Source organism: Panthera tigris, chromosome C1 (assembly GCF_018350195.1).
Source record: "Panthera tigris isolate Pti1 chromosome C1, P.tigris_Pti1_mat1.1, whole genome shotgun sequence".
Taxonomy (NCBI): Eukaryota; Metazoa; Chordata; class Mammalia; order Carnivora; family Felidae; genus Panthera; species Panthera tigris.
Window position 1 is genome coordinate 51,843,990 of NC_056667.1, and position 21,895 is coordinate 51,865,884.

Here is a 21,895-nt window from a genome sequence, read left to right on the forward strand (position 1 = left end):
GAGAGGGAGAGACAGAATCCAAAGCAGGCTCCAGGTTCTGAGCTGTCAGCACAGAGCCCGATGCAGGGCTCAAACTCACGAACCGTGAGATCATGACCTGAGCCGAAGTCAGATGCTTAACTGACTGAGCCACCCAGGCGCCCCACGAATGATCTCTTTTTAGGGTCAGGTACTGCTTGCACCAAAATGGGCATCAAATACATGACACAGAGATTAAGGGTCTCAGGTTCTCAGATCAAACCAGTGGGGCTTTGAGAACTTTGTCTTAACTGGAGGAACTCCACTATCTCCCATTTGGGATGAATCACCCTTTCCTGAACTTTCATGAGGCCAGCTGTAAGCACGGGTGAAGGGACATGTTTCTAGATATAGTTCTGAGAAGGAAATGAAAGAATACTGGGGAGGAAGGGGGATGTTTTGGGACTCTGAGGTAACTGGTGTTAGGTAGAGGCACCTTGCTACCTTTCCTTAAAATCTGATGTCCTAGGGCAAGGAAGACTTGGCAGAGAACCATCTTTGGGTCAATGTTTAATATGCTATGACTCCCATTAAAAAAAAAAAAAAGTCCTTTAATTATGATGGCTTATGAATGATTGTTCTCCCCCTGTTCACACTTTGTTTATTTGAATTGGTATTAAATACCAGGATAAATGAGATACTGTCCTTTTCCATCCAGGAGTGGGGGAAATAAGACACAAGAAATACATATATGTGCAAAGAACAGAATTAGAAAAAGTGCTGAGTGCAGGTAAGGGAGAGAACATTCTGGACTGGGGAAAGAAATGGTGGAACTTGAATTGTGTCTTGAAGAGTGGATAGTGTGCGAACAGAAGAGGGGGGGTGCATAGCCGAAAGAGCTAGCTAAGTAGAGGAACGGACAGGACTGTTTTATAGAGCCAGGCACTTAGCCCTTACACAGCCTTTGTTATGAAAAATATTTTAAGCAATTTGTTCAGGAGCCTCTCTTTCCTGGCTTCACTGATCTAAGTCAGACTCTTTTCCCCTCTCACTCTGTGTTACACTGCACACTCCCACTGCTACTCAGAGTTGCACATTTGAGAAGGAGAGCCATCATAATTCAGCACATGCACTACACAGCATTGTGCCCTGTGGCTTTCTGCTTGGCTCATATTTGAAGTCTCTGTTAGAGTTCCCTATCAAGGCCTGGTGTCCCATCATCGCTCAGTTTTGGAGGCTCTGGAAGATGACATTTAACGGTGCCTTCCAAAGTGAATTTGATGTACACCAGTGGCCTGTATTTTAACTCAAATAATGTGTACAATTACATAGGTTCAACTTGTAACAGAAACTCAAACAGCAGTGGATGAAACAAAATGGAAGTTTCTCTCTCGTGGAATAGTCTAGGTCTAAGCACACCAGGACTAGTATGGTAGAGCCATGGGACCCAACTTCCTTCAATCATATGGCTCTGCCATCTTGAAGGTGTTGCCTTTGCCCACCTGGTTACAGGTGGCCCCCACACCCTTATCCACATTTCAGCCAGTGGGCACAGGAAAAAGGTGGAGCAAATTGTTTTGTTTTGGTTTTTTCCTTCCCTTTAAACAATCTGGAAATTGCACACCTCACTCCTGCTCACAATCCATTGATTAGATTTTCCAGACAGGCCACACTTACCTGCAAGAAGGGCAAAAAGATGCAGACTTTATACTGGGAGGCATGTGGCCAGCTAAAAAGGGGTGGTTCTGTTATCTTAAGAAAGGAAGTTGCAAGTAGAAATCTCTGCCATGGGCCACTTCTTTGGGCATGCAGACAGCCATGCCCACTGTTCTTCCCGCCCATGAAGCACATCACTCTTCCTTGGGGGCGTCACCTCTAATTCCTTCCAATAAATATATAGACTGATGTAGTTATAGAAATAGAGCAATCACCAGCCATGGTATTCACACTTTGCTGCTGGCTGGGAGTGCAGACTCCTTGGTCTGACAATGGAGTAGGTCCACAGGGAGCCCTGATTCTGCACTCCGGGAGGGATTTTCTTCCTTCCTTCCTTCCTTCCTTCCTTCCTTCCTTCCTTCCTTCCTTCCTTCCTTCCTTTTGTTCTTTCTTTCTTTCTTTCTTTCTTTCTTTCTTTCTTTCGGTTTATTTAATTATTTATTTTGAGAGAGAGAGAGAGAGAGAATGAACGAGCGGGGAGGGATAGAGAGAGAGAGAGGGAGAATCCCAAGCAGGCTCTGAACTGTCAGCGTGAAGCCCAATGAGGGGCTTGAACTCATGAACTGTGAGATCATGGCCTGAGCCAAAGTCAAGGGTTGGACGCCTAACCACTGAGTCACCCAGGCGCCCACAGGAGGGACTCTCTTATTCTTTGTCCTCCATGCTCATTTAGCCCTAGACACTAAGCTGTAGGTTCTGAGAGTTTGGGGTCTGCACAGCTTTTGCATCCTGCTTTCTGCTGATAAAAGTTGGGGGGTGTAGGAAGGCAGGAGTTGCTTTTGCAGACCAAGTTAGTGTGGTTTGTTTCACTATATAATTACTTCAAAAGTTTATTAGGCTTCTTCTGGCCTCTTCTGATCAGTTCCATGTACTGATAACCACAGTGAAAATTCTCATGTAGATAGAGTTTTAAGCCTGAAAACTTTGGCTTTTATTTTCTGGCCTCTGTGCTCTGTTCCTCCTCTGATGTTTCCATCATGATAGCCGCCTTGAGACAGGAAAAGCTAGGCTAAATAAGAAGGCGGTATCTTTAATTCAATCTTTGCTGGTGGGCCAGTTTTCATTGTCCAGCAGGGAATCCTGGGAAAGAGTTGAGTCCACAGCCCTTTCCTCTACACCTACTGCTTCATGTATAAGCTGCCTTAGCTGGGGAACATAGGTAGTGGTCATTTCAACTCTGTAAGGCTACAAATACTAGACTTGGACAACACAGTTTGCAGACCATAGTTAAAGAAAACATCCTTAGCAGAGCTATAACCTCCATTTTTGCCTGTGGACTAGCTAGTCTTTGCCTGAGCTCCTCTCTGTTGTGGCAAGAAGCAGCCAACAAATGCTCCTGTTCTGAATTCTCTCACCTGTTTGCCTGGGTTTGGTTGACCAGTGGTCTGCCTTCCAAGGTAGCAGTGATAATAGTTTTGCCATGGCATAAAAGGTATGCTGATGCTGCATATTTTAAATTCTGTTTTGGTACAGAATATCAGATTTTATCACTAGTTAGCATATAGATTTGTCTGTGAAAACAAGTTACTTAAACAAAATAAAAGATCATAGTAATAGAATCCTTTCTGTAATAGACTGGGTGTGGACAGTCCTGGGCTGTTGTGGGTGGCTCTGTTGTGTAAAGGGTCCTCTATTTCTTTTCTTTTGTTCCTCAGCCTCCCCTAGTGAATTGCCCTTATCTGCATGATCCAAGATGGCTTCCTACCACCATATGGTCATTCCGGGCAAGAGGAAGGGGAGGAAGTGGGAGGAAGGCACACTTTTTCTTTTTCTTCTTTTTCTTTTTAATTTTTAATGTTTATTTATTTTTGAGAGAGAGACAGAGCATGAGCGGGGGAGGGTCAGAGAGAGAGGGAGACACAGAATCCAAAGCAGGCTCCAGGCTCTGAACTGTCAGCACAGAGCCCAATGCAGGACTTGAACCCATGAACTGTGAGGTCATGACCTGAGCTGAAGTCGGATGATTAACCGACTGAGCCACCCAGGTGCCCCAGGAAGGCACACTTTTCAAAGAGACTGCACATCTTCAATTTTATTCATGTCTTCTGCACCAAAACTTGGTCTAAGCCCTCTAACAGCAAGGGGGCTGGGAAATACCCATGTTATTCTGGGTACTGTGTGTGAGGCTAACCATTGGGGGTGTCAAGCAAAATGAAAGGGATAATTGATATTGGGGGACACTCAATAGTCCTCACTGTCCTAAACATGCTTTCCAAATCTGGTGAAAACCATGCAGTCATTTTCAAGTGATAGAGATATAGAAGAAGACAGAAACTTAATTTTATATAGAGAACTAGATTTTTGGAAGAGAAGCTATCATTTATTCCAACTGCCATATTAGAAAGGAATCAAGGCACAAACATTCCTATTGTGAAGGACTTTTAAAATAAACTACCTTATTGAAATATGATTCACATATCACACAATTCACCCATTTAAAGTGTACAATTCAATATCTTTTTTTTGAGAGAGAGAAAGCATGAGCAAGGGAGGGGCAGAGAGAGAGAGAGAGAGAGAGAGAGAACATGAGCAAGGAAGGGGCAGAGAGAGAGAAGGAGAGAGAATCCCAAGCACACTGCCAGTGCAGAGCCCAATGCAAGGCTCCATATCACAACCGTGAGATCATGACCTGAGCTGAAATCAAGATTTGGATGCTCAACTGACTGAGCTACCTAGGCACCCAAAGTGTACAATTCAATGTCTTTTTTAAATTTTTATTTATTTATTTATTTTTAGCATTTATTCATTTTTGAGAGACAGAGTGCGAGTGGGGGTGGGGGGAGAAGTAGAGAGAGACGGAGACACAGAATCCGAAGTAGGCTCTAGGCTCTGAACTGTTAGCACAGAGCCCGATGTGGGGCTTGAACTCACTGACTGCCAGATCATGACCTGAGCTGAAGTTGGATGCTTAACCAACTGAGCCACCCAGGCGCCCCAATGTCTTTTAATGTGTTTACAGAGTTATGCAACTATCACCATAATCTAATTTTAGACTATTTCCATGACCCTAAATGAAGCCCCTTGTGTTAGTAATCAGTCCCTCTTATTTCCCTATGTTTTTGGCCCTGACCAACCACTAGAAGTTTGGGTGGGTGGATTTTACACAGTCTAGTTTGGGTTGCTAGGCAGAAGAAGTTACATTTAGCAAGTGAAGCTCCAGGAACACAAGAAGCAAAGTCAAAGGATTTGTGTCAAGAATGGTGGAATTAGTGTCTCATGCTTCTGTGTGTGCTGTCCTGAGCACTGGAGACACAGAGTTGAAGAAGTCCCCTTTCTCAAAGAGCCTTTGATTGAATGGGGGAGGACTGATACAAAAAAAAAGATAATCCTCCATGGATTTTTCTCAGCAGACTCCCTGTCCAAAGCAGACCAGGCTGTCAGTAAAAAGGAGGAGAAATTTCTCCAGGAGAATAGCTTCTTCATTTTCATGAGTGTAAGCAATCAGATTTCTTTTTTTGCAAACATATTTGAACTTATATATCCAAATTAGTATTGTACCCTGCCAAATCACCACTCTGGGAACCGTACACTTATTCCAGTGATGCGTCTAGTGCTCAAAGCATTTTGAAACTCCTCTATGGGAATTATTTTTCAGCCAGTCGGTTTATGGGTCACCTAGGAAAACCAGTCACATTATTTTATAGTCATGCCTCATTTTTCACCTAAAGCGATGTAACAAGATTTGATCACCCACTTTATTCATTAGACATGGCTCCAACCAATTTTTGTCTCTTTTCAAAGTTCAAATCTACTCTCAGAGGATTAAATTTGTTATGACTGAAGACTTTCAAAGGAAGTGCCACAGACTGTTAAGAGAGTTGCTGAGAGAGTTCCAGAAATGTTAGTGCAATGTGAGCACTGTTTGAATAAATATGTTGCTTCCCAAGATGATTGTTTTGAAGGAGATAACATTAATTTAAATGAAAATACTCTGGCATAACTGTTAAAAATGAGTTCCCATATTTTGTGCTGTTCAAGCACGCTGCCCTGTGGAGAGGGTCTTAGAAGATAGTTCATGGTGAGGAAGATTCTGGCATTCTGCTTTCCTTTGGCAGATGCCTGCGGTGGCCTAGGGATATGGTTCTCTTCCATTCTGGTAGGCATCTAAACATACTTTGGTCAGGCATTTAGAAATTGTGCACAATGAGAAGGTTTGTTAAAACACAAGTAGACCGAATGGCCCTGACCTAGGATGAGAGTCCTGTCAGCTCTAAGCCACAGAAACTAGAGACCTAGATGTTAAGATTGTGCCCGCCTGACTCCAAGAGGTCATCTCATGGTTGCAAAGAGGCCAGAAAATGGAGCTGAGATGGCTTGACTGGGTGGGGATGGGGAAGGATCTTTTGCTTTAGTAATGAAACTATTATGTTACACTGCCTCATGGGGATGTTGAGGAATGCATTCTGTGAGCAGAATGAAATGAAGTATGTTTAAAAATGAAGTAAAAGGGAAATGAGTGTAGGAGACCCAAATGGAAATGGGAGTGAGGTTGGCACCTGTTACAAAAGCCAAACCTCCTCTCTGAGCTCGGCCACACGGTTGGCCATAGTCAAATCTGTTAGAAAAACATGATCACATAGCTCGCCATAGCCAGTTCCCCCATGTGTAGATTTGGTATAAAAAGAGTAATAATAATATCTGCCTGGAAACATTTATGTGAGGATGAAGCATAATTTGTGAAGCGCTTACATAGTGCCTGACATTGTCTTTGCTAAACAGAAGACTTGGGTGATTCTAATGATTGTTATGATTATCCCAAACGCTGGGCCCATTTGGGCGCAGAGGGGAGGTCTTCTGTGTCTGCCACCATACCCACCACATAGATGTCTTATTCGCTCTCTATCCATACACTATCCCTTGAGTTTGATCTGTGAGGCAGAGGTTCACAGTGGCTGTGACTCTCCGTCACAGGCTCCACAGACTCATTGATTTGGGGCCTTTACCTTTTTGGAGTCCTGAGCCAGCAGTGGGTAGTTGAAGATGGTGATCGTAGGGTGGACCTGTGGAATAGTTATCTGGCCCAGGCTAATGTCATGCTGCTGATGAGGTGCTGCAAGAAATGTATGCTGGCATTGCTGTGTGCTGCCTACATATGCCGGACTGTATGGATTTGTTCATTCAACAAACATTGTTGAGCCGTCTCTAGGTGTAGGCACTGTGTGAGATGGTTGGGGGTACAAAGGTGAATAAGACAGAGTCTTTATTCTCAGGATACTCATGCAAGTAGAGCAACATCCATAGGTAACAAAAATATGGTGCAAATGCTAGTGTGTTGGTTTCCTATGGCTGCTGACAGTTGACTATAAACTGGGGGGCTGAAAGCAACAGAAATTTATTTTTTTCCTAATTCTGGAGACCAAAAGTGTGAACTCAAGGTGTTGGCTGGTCTTTGCTTCCTCTGAAGGCCCCAGGGGAGAATCCTTCCTTGCCTCTTGCAGCTCTTGGTGGTTCCACGTGTTCTATGCTCATGGCTGCATGAGCCTTCACGTGGCCTTCTCTGTGTCTGTCTTCTCTTCTGTCTCTTTTAAGGGTACTTGTTACTGGATTTAGGGCCAACTCAGATGATCTATGATGATTTCATATCGAGATCTTTAATTAATATGCAAAGACCCTTTTATCAAACAAGTTTGCATTCACAGGTTCTGGGTGGACATATCTTTGCAGGGAGAGGGTGGAAGTAGTTACCATTCAGCCTGCGTCAGCTGGAGGAGAGAAGTTTGGGGAATCATGAGAGCACAGAGGAGAGCAACCAGCCCCACCTGGAGGGGGACGGGGAGAACCAGGCTGTCTTCTCCCCAATGAGGTGATTTTTGGGGCAAGTATGGAACCATGAGGGAGGCCTTATCTGAGAGTAAAGTAAGGGCAGAGGCAGAGAGCAGTCACTGGTTTAGTGGATGTGGCTAATTTGTTGTCCTAGTTTAAAAAGTATACTACTGGGACGCCTGGGTGGCTCAGTCGGTTAAGCGTCCGACTTCAGCTCAGGTTACGATCTCGCGGTCCGTGAGTTCGAGCCCCACGTCGGGCTCTGGGCTGATGGCTCAGAGCCTGGAGCCTGCTTCCGATTCTGTGTCTCCCTCTCTCTCTGGCCCTCCCTCGTTCATGCTCTGTCTCTCTCTGTCTCAAAAATAAATAAACATTAAAAAAAAATTAAGAAAATAAAAATAAAATAAAAAGTATACTACTGGTAATAGTTGTCGAGAAGATTCCAGAGCTCCATAATCCAAAGTGCTTTGTAGACTTCTGACCTAATGCCAGATGGGAGACAGGCCATGTGGTGGCTCCCAGAATCTTACCAAACAACTTTAGTGCATAGTAGTGGGTTGGAATTGAAAATTTGGGTTCAGATCTCCGTTGTACAACTTACTGTACAATATCATGTAGTCTGCCTAACTGCTGTAAAGCTCAGTTTTCTCATTCGTGAAATGGGATTCATTCTAATATCTGTCCTATCGGAGAGTTTTATAAGAATTAAATTAAGTAACAGGCACACAAAGGTTTTGGGAATGGTTAAGATGTGAGCCAAATGTATGTTATTATGGTTGTTTTGAAATTCCATTGTTATTTCAGGAAAGTCACCCCCCTGGACTAATGTAAGCCTCCTGCCAAAACAAATCTCAACATGCAATGTTATCTAGCATCTCTCAAAGTCCAAAACCTAGATGTGCTAAAGGATAACCAGAGAGTAAAGATCTCATGCCATTCTGAGGATCTTAGTGGGATATCAAAATGACCTCTTGTACATTAGAATTTTGTGGCAGTATAGCTTTTCATGTCAGATAGATTGAATTTGATTCTTGGATGTTATTTATTAGCAGTTTAATCTTGGGCAAACTGCTTGAACTTTTTTTTTTTTTTTTTTTGCTCACGTATAAAATTAAAATAATATGTCATAGAGGTGTGTTTAGGAAATAATAAGATATACATAGGAAGTCACGTAGCATAAAGCCTCACACCATACTCATGATAAGCACGTTGCTAGTGGGGATTCTGATCAGAAATACAGATACTTTACACTTTTCTTTGTTAATGGTCCCCAGCCAGCTCCCACCTTTCAGTTTTATTTCTTAGCTTTATCGATGACCTATCAAGATGCTCCACACCCGCTGGCCAATAAATTTCAGAACTGAAATGTCTTTTCTTACAGAGAATGTTTCAAGCCCAGGGCATGGGGTGGGGGATCTGTTCTACATAACTTTAGGCTTTTAGAAATATGTTATCAGCTTGATACTTAGTTGTCTCATCTCAAAAGAACACAGAAGCCAGCCCAAATAACACAAATAGCCCAAATAACCCAAGTAACCCCAAATAAGTAAAACTGTCCCTGAGTAGCTTAAGTGCTAGGCTCAGTGTTCGGTGTTTGCACCAGGTCTGTTACCCATGAGGGTTTAGCGTCGCAGTTCTAGTAAGTGGTTGGGTCTGCTTGCTCAAGCAGCCTCTTTTGAATATTTGAGGGGTTGCGTTCTGTCCCTCAGACACTTGCTGAACATTTTGTCGTTGCTCAGTATCCTGCTGTGCATTTGGGACATGCACAGGTGCATTGAGACAGTCTCTGGCACCCCGCAGAGCTCATCGTCCAGTGGGCATTACCGTATAGTGTGACAAGTGCCTCCTCAGGGTGTCATTGGGAGCCCTTGGGAGAGGGGCGCAGAGAGGTGGTCAGAGGAAGCCTCCAAGGGGAGATGTATTCGAGCCAAGTCTTGAAGGATGATGAAAAGGAAGCCAGGAAAAAGTGAAGGCATTCTGCATGGAGGGAGTATGGGCAAAACAAGGAGGCCATTGTGAGAAGTAAGCCCACAGGCTTAGACTTTAAAATAGAAGTCTTTGTGACTCCTGTACTGCAGAAAGGGAGGAGGGTGGCAAGGTGGCCAGTGGTGAATTAAGGACCACATGGATCCTTAACCCCTGATGCTTTCTTTTACACGCTGGCCAACCTAAGATACAGTCTAAGAATTATCTTGTGAGTCCGGTAGGAAGGGAGAATCATGGAGACTTAGGTTAGCAAACCTAAAAAGCTATTTGTTTATTTATTTATTTTAATTTTTTTAAACGTTTATTCATTTTTAGATAGAGACAGAGTATGAGTGGGGGAGGGGCAGAGAGAGAGGGCGACACAGAATCCGAAGCAGGCTCCAGGCTCTGAACTGACAGCACAGAGCCCAACGTGGGGCTTGAACTCACGGACTGTGAGATCATGACCTGAGCTAAAGTTGGACGCTTAACTGACTGAGCCACCCAGGTGCCCCTAAAAAGGTGTTTATGAGGAGGACTGGGCCACAGTATTTGTCCAGTAACACGTCAGAGCTCTGTTTGCTGACTGTCTTTAACCACCAGAATATAAGGCATACAGCAGTCTGTATGTGACCCAGTGTTTTCATCAGGGCAAGTCTTTTAACTTGGGTTGGTTGATCTAAATCCATATCATAGAATGTATGATGCACAGTTCACTCAGTTAAATCACACATTTACAGACAACAAAAATTTACCAAAGAAATTAGACCTGTACTGTAGCTACACTGTTTCCTATAGATTTCACCCTGATATTAGTGAAGGGGTGGGGTGGGCCATGACCCTCTTTTTCTCTTGTTAGGTTTAGTCTGTCTCTCTCTTACCACTTTCCTAGTCTACACTGAAGTTTGCTTCCAGGAATGAGCACCTCTCTGTCTTTCTGCCTGTAATTATACGGGGCTCCTCTTGGAAGAAGCCCAAACATTGGGCCTCAACCACCCAGGCTAACCAGCTCTACTTCCTTCACTATTGCAGTTTCTAGCTCTGTTCCTAATTGTTATTACACAAGTCTGTGTGCTGTAGAAATTACCTAAGATGCCAGTACGCAGGCAGAGTGTGCTCTGTTGTGGATGCCTTGTGGTTTGGGAAGTTGTCTGATGCTGGGAGTAATTTTATAGTTGAGGTTGGTCTTAGGACAGGAGACCATGTACTGGGTGACTGACTGCCTGGAAAAGCTCACCTCTGTCCTCAGAAACTCTAGTCAGAGAGGTCACAGGATGCTCTTCCTTCGACAGTTCAGCCAGCAAATATTTAAGCTGCTGTCTGCTCCACTTTATTCCAGGTACCAAAGTTACAAAATGTGCTGTCCTTTTCCTCATCACTGAGCAGGGGAGCAGGCTTATTTGTATATTCCAAGCCATGGTACATACCGTGTTATTTAGTGGTGAGAACCAAACACTTTGGGGCAGTGTGGGGAGAGGTCTCTCCAAGGGCCTCTGGCTCAGACCAGCCGCTCTGATGCAGACGGATCAGCTGTCCCTGGACCTGGGCTTGCCTTTTTTTGTTTGTTTTTAATTATATTTATTTGTATTTTAAAAAATTTATATTAGTTTCCTCGGGCTGCTGTAACAAAATACCACAAATGGTGTGACTTCAAACAGCAGAAATTTGTTTTCTCACAGTTCTGAAGGCTTACAAGTCCAAAATCAAGGCATCACAAGGCCATGCTCCTCCCAAGAATCCTCTCCTGCCTCTTCCACCTTCTGGTGGTAGCCACAGTCACTGGTACAACCCAGCTCGTCTCTGCCTGTCTTCACGTAGCTTTCTTCCCCCTGTGTCTCTGTCCCCAAATCTCCCTCTTATAAAGATACCAGTCACTGGATTTGGGCCTACTCTAATCCAGTATGACCTCGTTTTAATGTGATCACATCTTCAAAGACCGTTTTTTTTTTTCAAATAAGGTCACATTCACAGGCATCTGGGGTTAGGATTTCAACGTAGCTTTTTTTTTTTTGGTGGAGTTTTCAACCTACAACCTACAACCTGTGCTCTGCCTACCAAGTGCAAGTGGGTTGTGCAGTCCACTAAAGCTCATATACTTTGCAGTTGGGCAGTATCCCTTTGACAGTCACCTGGGATCTATTTCCTTTTCATTTTCTGCAAGTTCAAATGTGCTTGGTTACCCAAAGGAAACAAACAGCTGAAGCATCAGCTTTGGCATTAAAGCTGGCATTGAAACCTGCCTTCCCAATTTATTAGTTGCAAGATGTGGAGTAAGTCATTTCACTTCTCCAAGCCTCAGTTTCCTCATCTGTAAAAGGGAAACAGTGAGATTCCCTGCATCGCAAGGTTGTTATTGAGCCTGCATGAGAACCTACATGTAGTGCTCTGCACTGTGCTATAAGCTCTTTGTACGTTCTCATTTAATCTTTTCAACAACTTTTTTTTTTAGTTTATTTATTTTGAGAGAGAGAGAGAGAGAGAGAGAGAGAGAGAGAGCGCTCACGAGCAGGGGAGGGGCAGAGAGAGAGAGAGAGAGAGAGTAAAGACAGAGAATTCCAAGCAAGCTCTGCACTGTTAGCACAGAGCCAGACTCGGGACTTGAACTCACGAACAGGGAGATCATGACCTGAGATGAAACCAAGAGTCAGATGCCTAACTGACTGAGCCATCTAGTCACCCCAATCTTTTCAATAACTCTTTTTTACAAAAAATTTTTAATGTTTTATTATTATTATTATTTTTTAATTTTTTTACGTTTATTTTTGAGAGACAGAAAGAGACAGAGCATAAGTTGGCGGAGGGGCAGAGAGAGAAGGAGACACAGAATCCAAAGCAGGCTCCAGGCTCTGAGCCATCAGCACAGACCCCGACACGGGGCTTGAACCCACAAACCGTGAGATCAGGACCTGAGCCAAAGTTGGACGCTTAACTGACTGAGCCACCCAGGCGCCCCATTATTATTTATTTTTAAGAGAATGATAGGCAGAGTGCAAGTGGGGGAGGGGCAGAGAGAGAGGGAGACACAAAATCCGAAACAGAGTCCAGGCTCTGAGCTGGCATCACAGAGCCATCACGGGGCTCAAACCCATGAACTGCTAGATCATGACCTGAGCCAAAGTCTGACACTCAACTGACTGAACCACCCAGGTGCCCCCTTTTCAACAACTCTTAAGAGCCTGGTATTTATATCCCTGTTTCACAGTTGAGGAAGTAGAGGATAAGTGATATGCCCAAGATCACTAACATACTAAAAATTATCAAGAGTTGGGATTCAAACCCAGATTTCCACTATGCCATATTCCTCAAGGTAGACATTAAAAAAAAACTTATTTATTTTTGAGAGAGAGAGAGAGAGAGAGAGCAGGGGAGGGGCAGAGAGAGCAGGAGACAGAGGATTCAAAGCAGGCTCTGTGCTGACAGCAGAGAGCCCAATGCGGGGCTAGAACCCATGAACAATGAGATCATGATCTGAGCCAAAGTTGGACACTTAACTGACTGAGCCACCCAGGCGCCCTGGTAGACTTTTTTTTTTTTAACGTTTATTTATTTTTGAGACAGAGAGAGACAGAGTATGAACAGGGGAGGAGCAGAGAGAGAGGGAGACACAGAATCTGAAACAGGCTTCAGGCTCTGAGCTGTCAGCACAGAGCCCGACACGGGGCTTGAACTCATGACCAACCAAGCCACCCAGGCTCCCCTAGACATTTTTAATAGAGTTATCTACAGCTGTAGTCTGAGGGTTCCCAAACTTTTTTATGTTGCAGTCCAACTTTTTATTTCTCTGAAGCCTGTTTGCACTTAAGCCATAAGGGCAGGAGAGAGTACCTTGCTGCCCACTTGAGATGCTGTTCATCCCAGGAATTCCTATAAATGTTCAGAGGGGAGAAAATACCCATAGTTCTTTAGATCGCTGTTTACAAAGCTATTATTTATTGAGTACTTACCATTTACATGGCCACATATTACAGTGAGAGGCAGCACAGCATGATGGTTGAGTGTGGGCTCTAGAGCCAGATTGTCTGGGTTTAAGACCCATCTCCACAATTTCCCAGCTGTTTGGCCTTGGGCAGATGATAAATCTGTGTCATCTGTGTCCATGTCCGTAAGATACGGGCTGAGAATGACAGCCTTGATCTTACAGTGTTGTTGTGAACATCTCATGAGTTAATGCTTGTAAAGCACTTGGAACACTGCCCAGCACACCGACCTACTGTGATTATTTCCTATATACAACAACCTTTAAAGCAGGTGTCATTGTCTCTATTTTACAAATAAGAAAACTGAGCCCAGAAAGACCATACACAGCCAGAATGTGGCAAAGCAGGATTCACACCCAGGCCTGTCTGACTCCAAAGCCCTAGAGCAGGGGCTATAAATACCCCTTCCATCACCTTTTCCCTGGCCCCTTATAAATATTCACTACCCAGACCCCCCTATAGCATTAATTTTTTCCTGCCTGGTCTCCCTTGCTCTAGAGATCAGAGGCTGTATTAGAAGGATGTGATCAGCCCTTATCAATAGGTCTTTCTATTTTTGGTAGTTTAGATAGCATTTATTGAGTGGCTACTGTATTGCCAGGCAATTGTGGTAAACGCTTTACATGCCTTTTCTCACATACTTTGAAAACCTTTAAAGGAAGTTTTACTATCCTCATTTTACAGAAACTTAGGCTCACAAAGTTTCCACAGAAAAATTCATCCACTTTTTGTGGTCATCTCCATTTACTTCCTTTACAGCTGGACATCCTCGTTTCGCCAGGCCATGCAATTGGAAAAAACCTTAATGAGACCGAGAACAACCTCACCATACCCTTCTTAAAAGTCCAGAAATCCCACCACGTTTTAGTTATTTCATAGAGGGCCAACCACTGTCTGCCACAAAACTCCAGGGCGCATGATTCCCATTATATTTGAGGAGAATGGGGTCCCCTAGACTTGTGTGATGCCGCTGGGCCACCTAGTGCGCCCCCTTGTGAGGTCATGAGAAATCTTGCATGTTTTTCCATTTTCCACCACAAGAGGGAAACACACAACCATGAATGAATTTGAACATAAAGCAGTTCTTTAGATTGACTTTTTAAATTGATTAATTTTTAATTTTTTTTTAAACCAAGGGGTTTTCATAAATAGTTTCTGGTAATATCCAGAATATGGAAAGATACTCTTTTAGCTCCAAATGAATACTCTTAAGGGAGTTAAATGAAAATTTTCTTGAGGGTGTTCCAAAAAGGAAATAAAAGATACATATAAAAATTTTATATGAGACATATAAATGGCCTCTTTTATAGGTCAAAATGGTTGAATACTGGTAATTTCTAATAAAACAGGAGCCCTCTTTACAGTGCAGTATATAGTAAGTAATATGTAGGAAGCCCTGTGCAACTTCAAAGCTTGTTTTTAGGTTTAATCATATGAATTAAGGATGGCATTTGTGGAGGTAGGGAATGCCTTTCTTATATTCTCTTTCTCCTTCAGGAGCTCATAAATCCCTCTTGAGCTCCCAGATTAGCACTTATTACTCCATTTTTTAATTTTAATTTTTTAATTTTTAATTTTTAAAAATATTTATTTATTTTGAGAGAGAGAGAGAGACAGAGGGGGGGGCATGAGTGGGGAGGGGCAGAGAGAGAAGGGGACAGAGGATCTGAAATGGCCACACGGATAACAGTGAGGCCAATGTGGGGCTCAAGCTCATGAATGGTGAGATCATGACCTGAGCCGAAGTTGGATGCTCAACCGACCAAGCCACGCAGGTGCCCCATCTTACTCCCTTTTTTTAAAAAAACAATCTGTTGATTTATCTATCTCTCTCTTTAGACCAAAAGTTTCTTAATGACTGGAGTCTGTCCTCCCGTGGTGCACAATGTTTGATAAAATGAATGGAGCAAGTCAGTTTTGTAGTAGATATTGGATACGTGGGTGAATAAACAGATGGATGACAGATGCTAAAAGATGTGTACGCTCTGATGCAGTGGTTTTGTTCGTTTTTGATGTCAAAATATGCTTCAGGAGTCTTTTTGAACCTGAGATTCTGTACAGCTTTGAGCCGCATGGCCCTTGGAATTCTTCAGACCTTGTACCTTCTTTATAGTTTAATGTAACTTCTCCATTTCTTTAAAGGACATTTCCTAACTCTGTTAAAACACTATACCCATTGATAGGTATGGAACACTGCTACATAGTTTCAGATGGGTTTGGGGCAGTAAAAAAAGCTAACCCTTATGTAGGGCTTACTACAGCCATGCTAAGTTCTTTACATTTATTAAGTCATTGTATCTTTATGCAAAAACCCTGCAGTATATACTAGTTTTTCTTTATTTTTTAAACTCTCTTTAAAGGATGAATTGTTTAAATTTTTTTTAATGTTTATTTATTTTTGAGAGAGAAACAGCGTGAGAGAGAGAGGGGCAGAGAGAGAGGGAGACACAGAATCTGAAGCAGGCTCCAAGCTCTGAGCTGTCAGCACAGAGCCCTATGCAGGGCTTGAACTCATAGATTGCAAGATTGTGACCCAAACTGAAGTTGGATGCTTAATTGACTGAGCCACCCAAGTGCTCCAAGGATACATTGTTTAAATTGATGTATAATTCCCAGGTTTTGGCGCACACACACACACACACACACACACAAATTGATGTATAGTTGACCTGTAATATCATATTGCTTGTAGGTGTACAAGGTAATGATTTGATATTTGTATATATTGCAAAACAATCACAGTAAGTCTAAGTAAGTACTATTTACAGTCCCTATTTTAAATATGAGAAGGTGGGGCACCAAGAACTTAGCTATTTTGCCCAACGTTCACCCAAATAGTAAATGATATTCTATCTGTCTCCTTGCTGTTGACTGAGGTTGCTCAAAGGGAGAAAGAGAGGGGGGCACCTGGGTGGCTCAGTCAGTTAAGCATCCGACTTCTGCTCAGGTCATGATCTCACGGTTCGTGGGTTTGAGCCCCGCCTCGGGCTCTCTGCTAACAGCTCAGAGCCCCGAGCCTGCTTCAGATTCTGTGGCTCCCTCTCTCTCTTCCCTTCCCCTGCTTGCACTGTGTCTCTCTCTTTCAAAAATACACTTGATCTTAGCCAAAAGGCCGAGAAGCGATTCTCTCTTTCAAAAATAAATAAACATGAAAATTTTTTTTTTTAAAAATGAAAGGGAGAAGGAGAAGGACTTTGCTCTCCTCCTCTTCTTGCCTGGATGGGCCAGCCAGTGGAGCCTGCCTCAGAGCTGCCAGATGGGAGCCAGGCACCACTGAGGCCCACTCAACAGAGTGAAGAGCGGCAGGTAGTAGCACGTGTTAGGAAGCGAGGCCGACTGCAGTGAGTTGCCAAGAGGATGGCTCCATAAGGTTAGAGAGGGGCCTCCTAAAAGCTGGGGGTGGAGTGGACAGTTGTGTGTCACAGGAGCCTGAGGCAGGAGGAAGCCCTGCAGCCACTCTCTGCCTACCCTCTCTGTTTATCTCGGCACATCTGCTTTGTTTTTTTCTCCTCCGCTGACTCGGTTGTCAGTGTGAGCTGGTGGGTTTGTGTGTGTGTGTGTGTGCATGTGATCTTAGTTATAAACTCATTTGCTCAAACTCCTATGAACATTTCAAATTTGTAAATCAAATGCATTTATTTACTTTTAACGTTCTTTGTCACGGGGCACCTGGGTGGCTCAGTCGGTTAGGTGCCTGACTCTTGATTTCACCTCAAGTCATGGTCTCGTGAACCGTGAGATTGAGCGCCGTGCCGTGTCTGTCTGACAGCTCAGAACCTGCTTGGGATTCTCTCTCTCCCTCTCTCTCTGCCCGTCCCCCGCCTGTGCTTTCTCTCTTTCAAAATAAATAAACTTTTAAAAATAAAATAAATTAAAATTCCTTATTTAACGAGCAAAGCTTGGAAGTATTCAAACGGAAGTCTTGTACAGGAAGCCAGCTGAGGAACAGCAGGATCCTCAGAGCCACCACAGCTGAGGAAGGAATCCTTTTTTGCGACCTTGGCTAATCTTCCAGTCTCTCCTCTAAGCTATTTGATGTGCCACTGGAAGCCAGCCAACTTTCCAGAAACATATCAGTTTAGATTCCTTTCGCTTAAAAATTTCCATAGCTTCCGGCAGCTACAAAATAAACTTTAGTGTGGTTCATGAGACTTTGTAATCTTGCCCCAACTATTTCTGCAGTCTCACCCCATTCCTGCAACCTCTCAAGAGCCATAGGGCTGTGCGTGCACCTCTGGGACAGGGCCATGGCTCCCACACTGTGATGGCTTCTCCCTGACATGAACTTGTTAAGAACAAAGGCCCATGCACTTTTTTTCTCTCCTCCTCCACCTCCCAAATATGAAAAAAAAAGTTCATATCTTTACATCGTTTTCCAGTTCACAAAGACTTTCATAGACATTTGGTGGGGTCGTTATCACAAAAACCTTGCGAGGCAGGTATTATTATCCCATTTTAGAGATGGGGAGGTTGAGGATGGGAAGGGTGAAGGGGTTAACAGTCACTGATAATCTACTAGATGCCAGACACAGCACAAAGTGTTTTCACATATGTAACCTGATTCAGTTCTCAGGACAACCTTGAAAGCTGTCCCCATTATACAGGCTCAGTTCAGTTAAGGCACTTGCTCAAGATTGAATTTCTCCTGCAGTTTAAAGTCAAAGATTTGAGCCCTGGTTGTATCTGGCTCCTAAACCTGTGGTCTTTGCATCGTCCTGCACTGCCTTGCCTGGGGCCGGCATTTACTACATGCTTTCTTACTGTTGGTGGGAGAAATGAATGAGTGTTTCCCATCACTTGGGTCACACACCCCAACCACTCAGGCAGGCACCTGCAGCTGTCGCAAGTGCAGGGCTTCAGGCTGGGGGTGTGATGATCCCTGCTGCTTTTAGCCCAATTAGTAGCATTCTTTCTCGTGCTTACACCTAGAGACAGCCTCCACTACTGTGGACAGCCCATCCCCCACGTCCACTACTGTGGCATCAGCTAAAGAAGAGCTCTTGGTGTGAAGAGGTGAACCTGTTCAGGGGCTGGGTCCAGCCCTCGCAGGAAGCCTGGGACATAGTAGTTAGCTACCCAATAAGTATTTGACGGAAAGAAAGAGAGATCGAAGAAAGGATTGGCAAGTCAGTCTACAGTCTCTGTTGTGTTCTGCTAGGAAGGTGCCTGCAGATGAGAATGGGGGCTGGAGTCTTTGTGAGCCTGGGAGCGAAGGGGTTCATAACTCTGCCGTCGTGAAATTGATTGGACCCAAGACCAGTACGAAAGTTCCTTGTCTGAAGGGAGTAATCCTTAAGTCCCCCATATGGTTTAAATGTAATTTGTGTCATTGTGAAGGGAGTACTGGCGATGCAGGCGAATTCATTAGGCCAAATTGGGTTCGCTATGCTCGACAGTAACGTTTCCGAAGATGAAGTTCAACCTTTGCTGGAGAGCTAAAACAAATGAGTTTCTTAATAGCTGCCCCACTTAGTCTGAGCGTCGTAGGAAGCTTCATGTTCTTAATGCCCCTTCTTTTTTTACCACACTTCACAGTCCATCTAGCATTGCTGCCTCTGGTAATATTTTTATATGGGATTGAGTTCTACAGTGTCCATAAAATTACGGCTCTGGCCCAATTTTAGAATAGAAGCTTTTCTAGGGCAAGGGCTATGTCTTTTTGCTTTAGTTTTGCATATTGACAAATACTGTGCCAGGCATATGCAGTTGCTGACAACATTATTCTCTGTTCTGGGATATAGAACTCTTTCCTCTGGGGGCTTAGCTTCAGCGTACACTTAAATTGCTGGGTATTCATTGACATGTGCAAGAGCCGTGAGAGAGGGAATCTTCCCCGGTCCATGCCTCGCTGGAAGGCTGGCTCATACACAGGAAGGTAAAAAGGTCCATGTGCCCACATAGATATTTCCATGCAAGAGGGATATAGTGGGTTCACCCAGTGACCGGATTCCACAGGTTCAGCATATATGATCCCCTGGTGCTCAGTCACTTCTGTTTCCTCTGGTGTTAAATATATTTTTTTTTAAACATGAAGATGATCTACAGGGGAGGTAGATTTAAAAATCCTGAAATGACATCAACCCTAAGGTGGCGTATCTAGTATGTGGAAGGTTCAGACTGGAAGAACTCCAGCATTACTGGTTTGCAATATTTCTTTTTTTTTTTTTTAATTTTTTTAACGTTTATTTATTTTTGAGACAGAGAGAGACAGAGCATGAACGGGGGAGGGTCAGAGAGAGGGAGACACAGAATCCGAAACAGGCTCCAGGCTCTGAGCTGTCAGCACAGAGCCCGACGCGGGGCTCGAACTCACGGACCGCGAGATCATGACCTGAGCCGAAGTCGGCCGCCTAACTGACTGAGCCACCCAGGCGCCCCGCAATATTTCTTTCTAAACTACCTTGTAAAAGTTTTTTACTTTTAAGAATCAGAATAGTGACATTTGGAATACTTTCTGTATCAGTTAGTTTTTAGATGGTTAGCAACCAGTGCTAGGTTCAAGAGCAGGTTCGATTCTGGAAAAGTGCGGCTTTTATGACACTTTACAGTGTAAAAAAAACATTTTTAGAAACACGTTGTGGTTCCTATGAGAAAACACCTCACTGGTAAGCTGAGGTGTTCTGGCCATGTGACGTGGCCATAGTCTTCAAGAAAAAAAAAAAAAAAAAGTGATTCCTATCCTTTGAAGCAAGATCTGTTGGATCTCATGCTGTGAACAAACCCACTTTTATGCTTGTAATTTTTGCATTGAACATCTATTTTGAATTTGCATAATTATGCCTTGATTCTTCATAACTTCTCATTTTATGAAATTGATTTGCATGAACCAGAAACTGTAAATAAAATCAATGCATGGGGAAAAAAAACCCAGAAGAGTGATACTTTCTTGGTTCCAGCTTCAGAAAGAGCTGCACTGAGAGAGTGGCAGACCACCAGCAGAGAACATGCTGGAATATAGGGACAGAGAAGCTTCAGCTGGGGATGTCGGAGCACCCTTGTGACCAAATGCCCCTAAGTCTACCCTGGGATTTCTTGTTAAGAAAACTACCAATTATGTGGTTGGTTGCTCTATTATTCCCAATGAAAAGATTATTGGGTTGCTATTTCATAAATCTTGATTTGTTATTAAATATGTCAAGACACATATGCTGGTATAGTTTGCAAACCTACCTAAAACCAGAAAACTTAGCACCAAACTTTAAAAAAAAATGAATTAAGCATGCATTTATTTTAAGTTGAAATACAGTAGGTATGTAAACTACTGTTCATACAGCAAGCTTGCCTCATAAATTAATTTCTAGAGAATTTTATTTTTAAAAACTAAGACCCCAAAATAAACTGTAACAAGTGTCTGTTGGCTGACTGGTCTTCAACTAAATAGACATGGTCTTGTGAATTTTTTAATGTTATGTCTCGAGGTCTTCCCTGCACGTGGGCCAGTCCCATTTGTCACGTGAAGGAGACCAGGCTTCCTTGCCAGTGGGCTCCAGCTCCTGGGCCTGTTCATTCTGCTGGCCCTGCACAGAGCAGCCCCTGAACCACAGGGACGTTCTTGCCTTAGGACAGTCTGCTGCTCCCAGTCTTGTTGGCTTTTGGACCTGGCTTGACAAATTAGCAGAAAAATATTCAGATTTTTTTTTTAATGTTTATTTTCATTTATTTTTTTGAGAGGCAGAGAGACAGAGTGTGAGTGGGGGAGGGACAGAGAGAGAGGGAGACACAGAATCCGAAGCAGGCTCCAGGCTCTGAGCTGTCAGCACAGAGCCCGACGTGGGGCTCGAACTCATGAACTGTGAGATCATGACCTGAGCCGAAGTCAGATGCCCAACTAACTGAGCCACCCAGGTACCCCACGGATTTTGTTTATCAAGGGGTTATTCATGTTTCACTTGAAAACCTGGACTGTAATGCATGTCAGACTCTCCAAACGTGGTGTAACTGGTGCTGGTTGACTTTTCAAACATCCTTAGCAAGTTCACCAAAACCTTGACAGTGGAGCTCCTTAATTGTCAGCCTCTGCTGAACCAGGTAAAGAACGTGTATGCATTTAAGTAGATTATTAATAAAATCTTAAGGATCAGATGGGGGTTGGATAATAACTTTATTCAGATAGAATGTTTTCAAACATCTTAGGTTCTTCAAATGCGAAGAAAGGACTTAACCTGCTTCACTAAAAATGTGTTCTTAAAAGCCACGTCTGTGTAAAACTGAGAAAATGAGGACACAAAATGTAGTCTTATGTTCATATTATTTTTCCAGATAATAACCTGATCAAACCTCGTGCACTCAGAAAAGTATACGTTTTTTCCCCCTCCCTGTTTTGCCCACATTTTCAAGGATTTGGTGCATCTCCATCCCCACATTTCCATAAGGTCAAAGGAATGACCAAGCTGTTGACCATTCAGGGCATATTTGTAGGTATCTTTTTTTCTTGATAGAAGAGCTGAATGCTGTTTTGTTAAATCCTTGGTGGGCAATGAATAAATCTGTTTTTCTTCCAATTGGAATTGCATGCA

General features: G+C 43.4%; 1 protein-coding gene across 2 annotated transcripts in view; it reads left to right on the forward strand.

Moving 5' to 3' along the window:
• The window catches only part of PGM1 (phosphoglucomutase 1), a 61,933-nt gene that overhangs the window by 5,634 nt on the left and 34,404 nt on the right, over positions 1–21,895 (forward strand). The gene's annotated exons all lie outside the window — the stretch shown is intronic.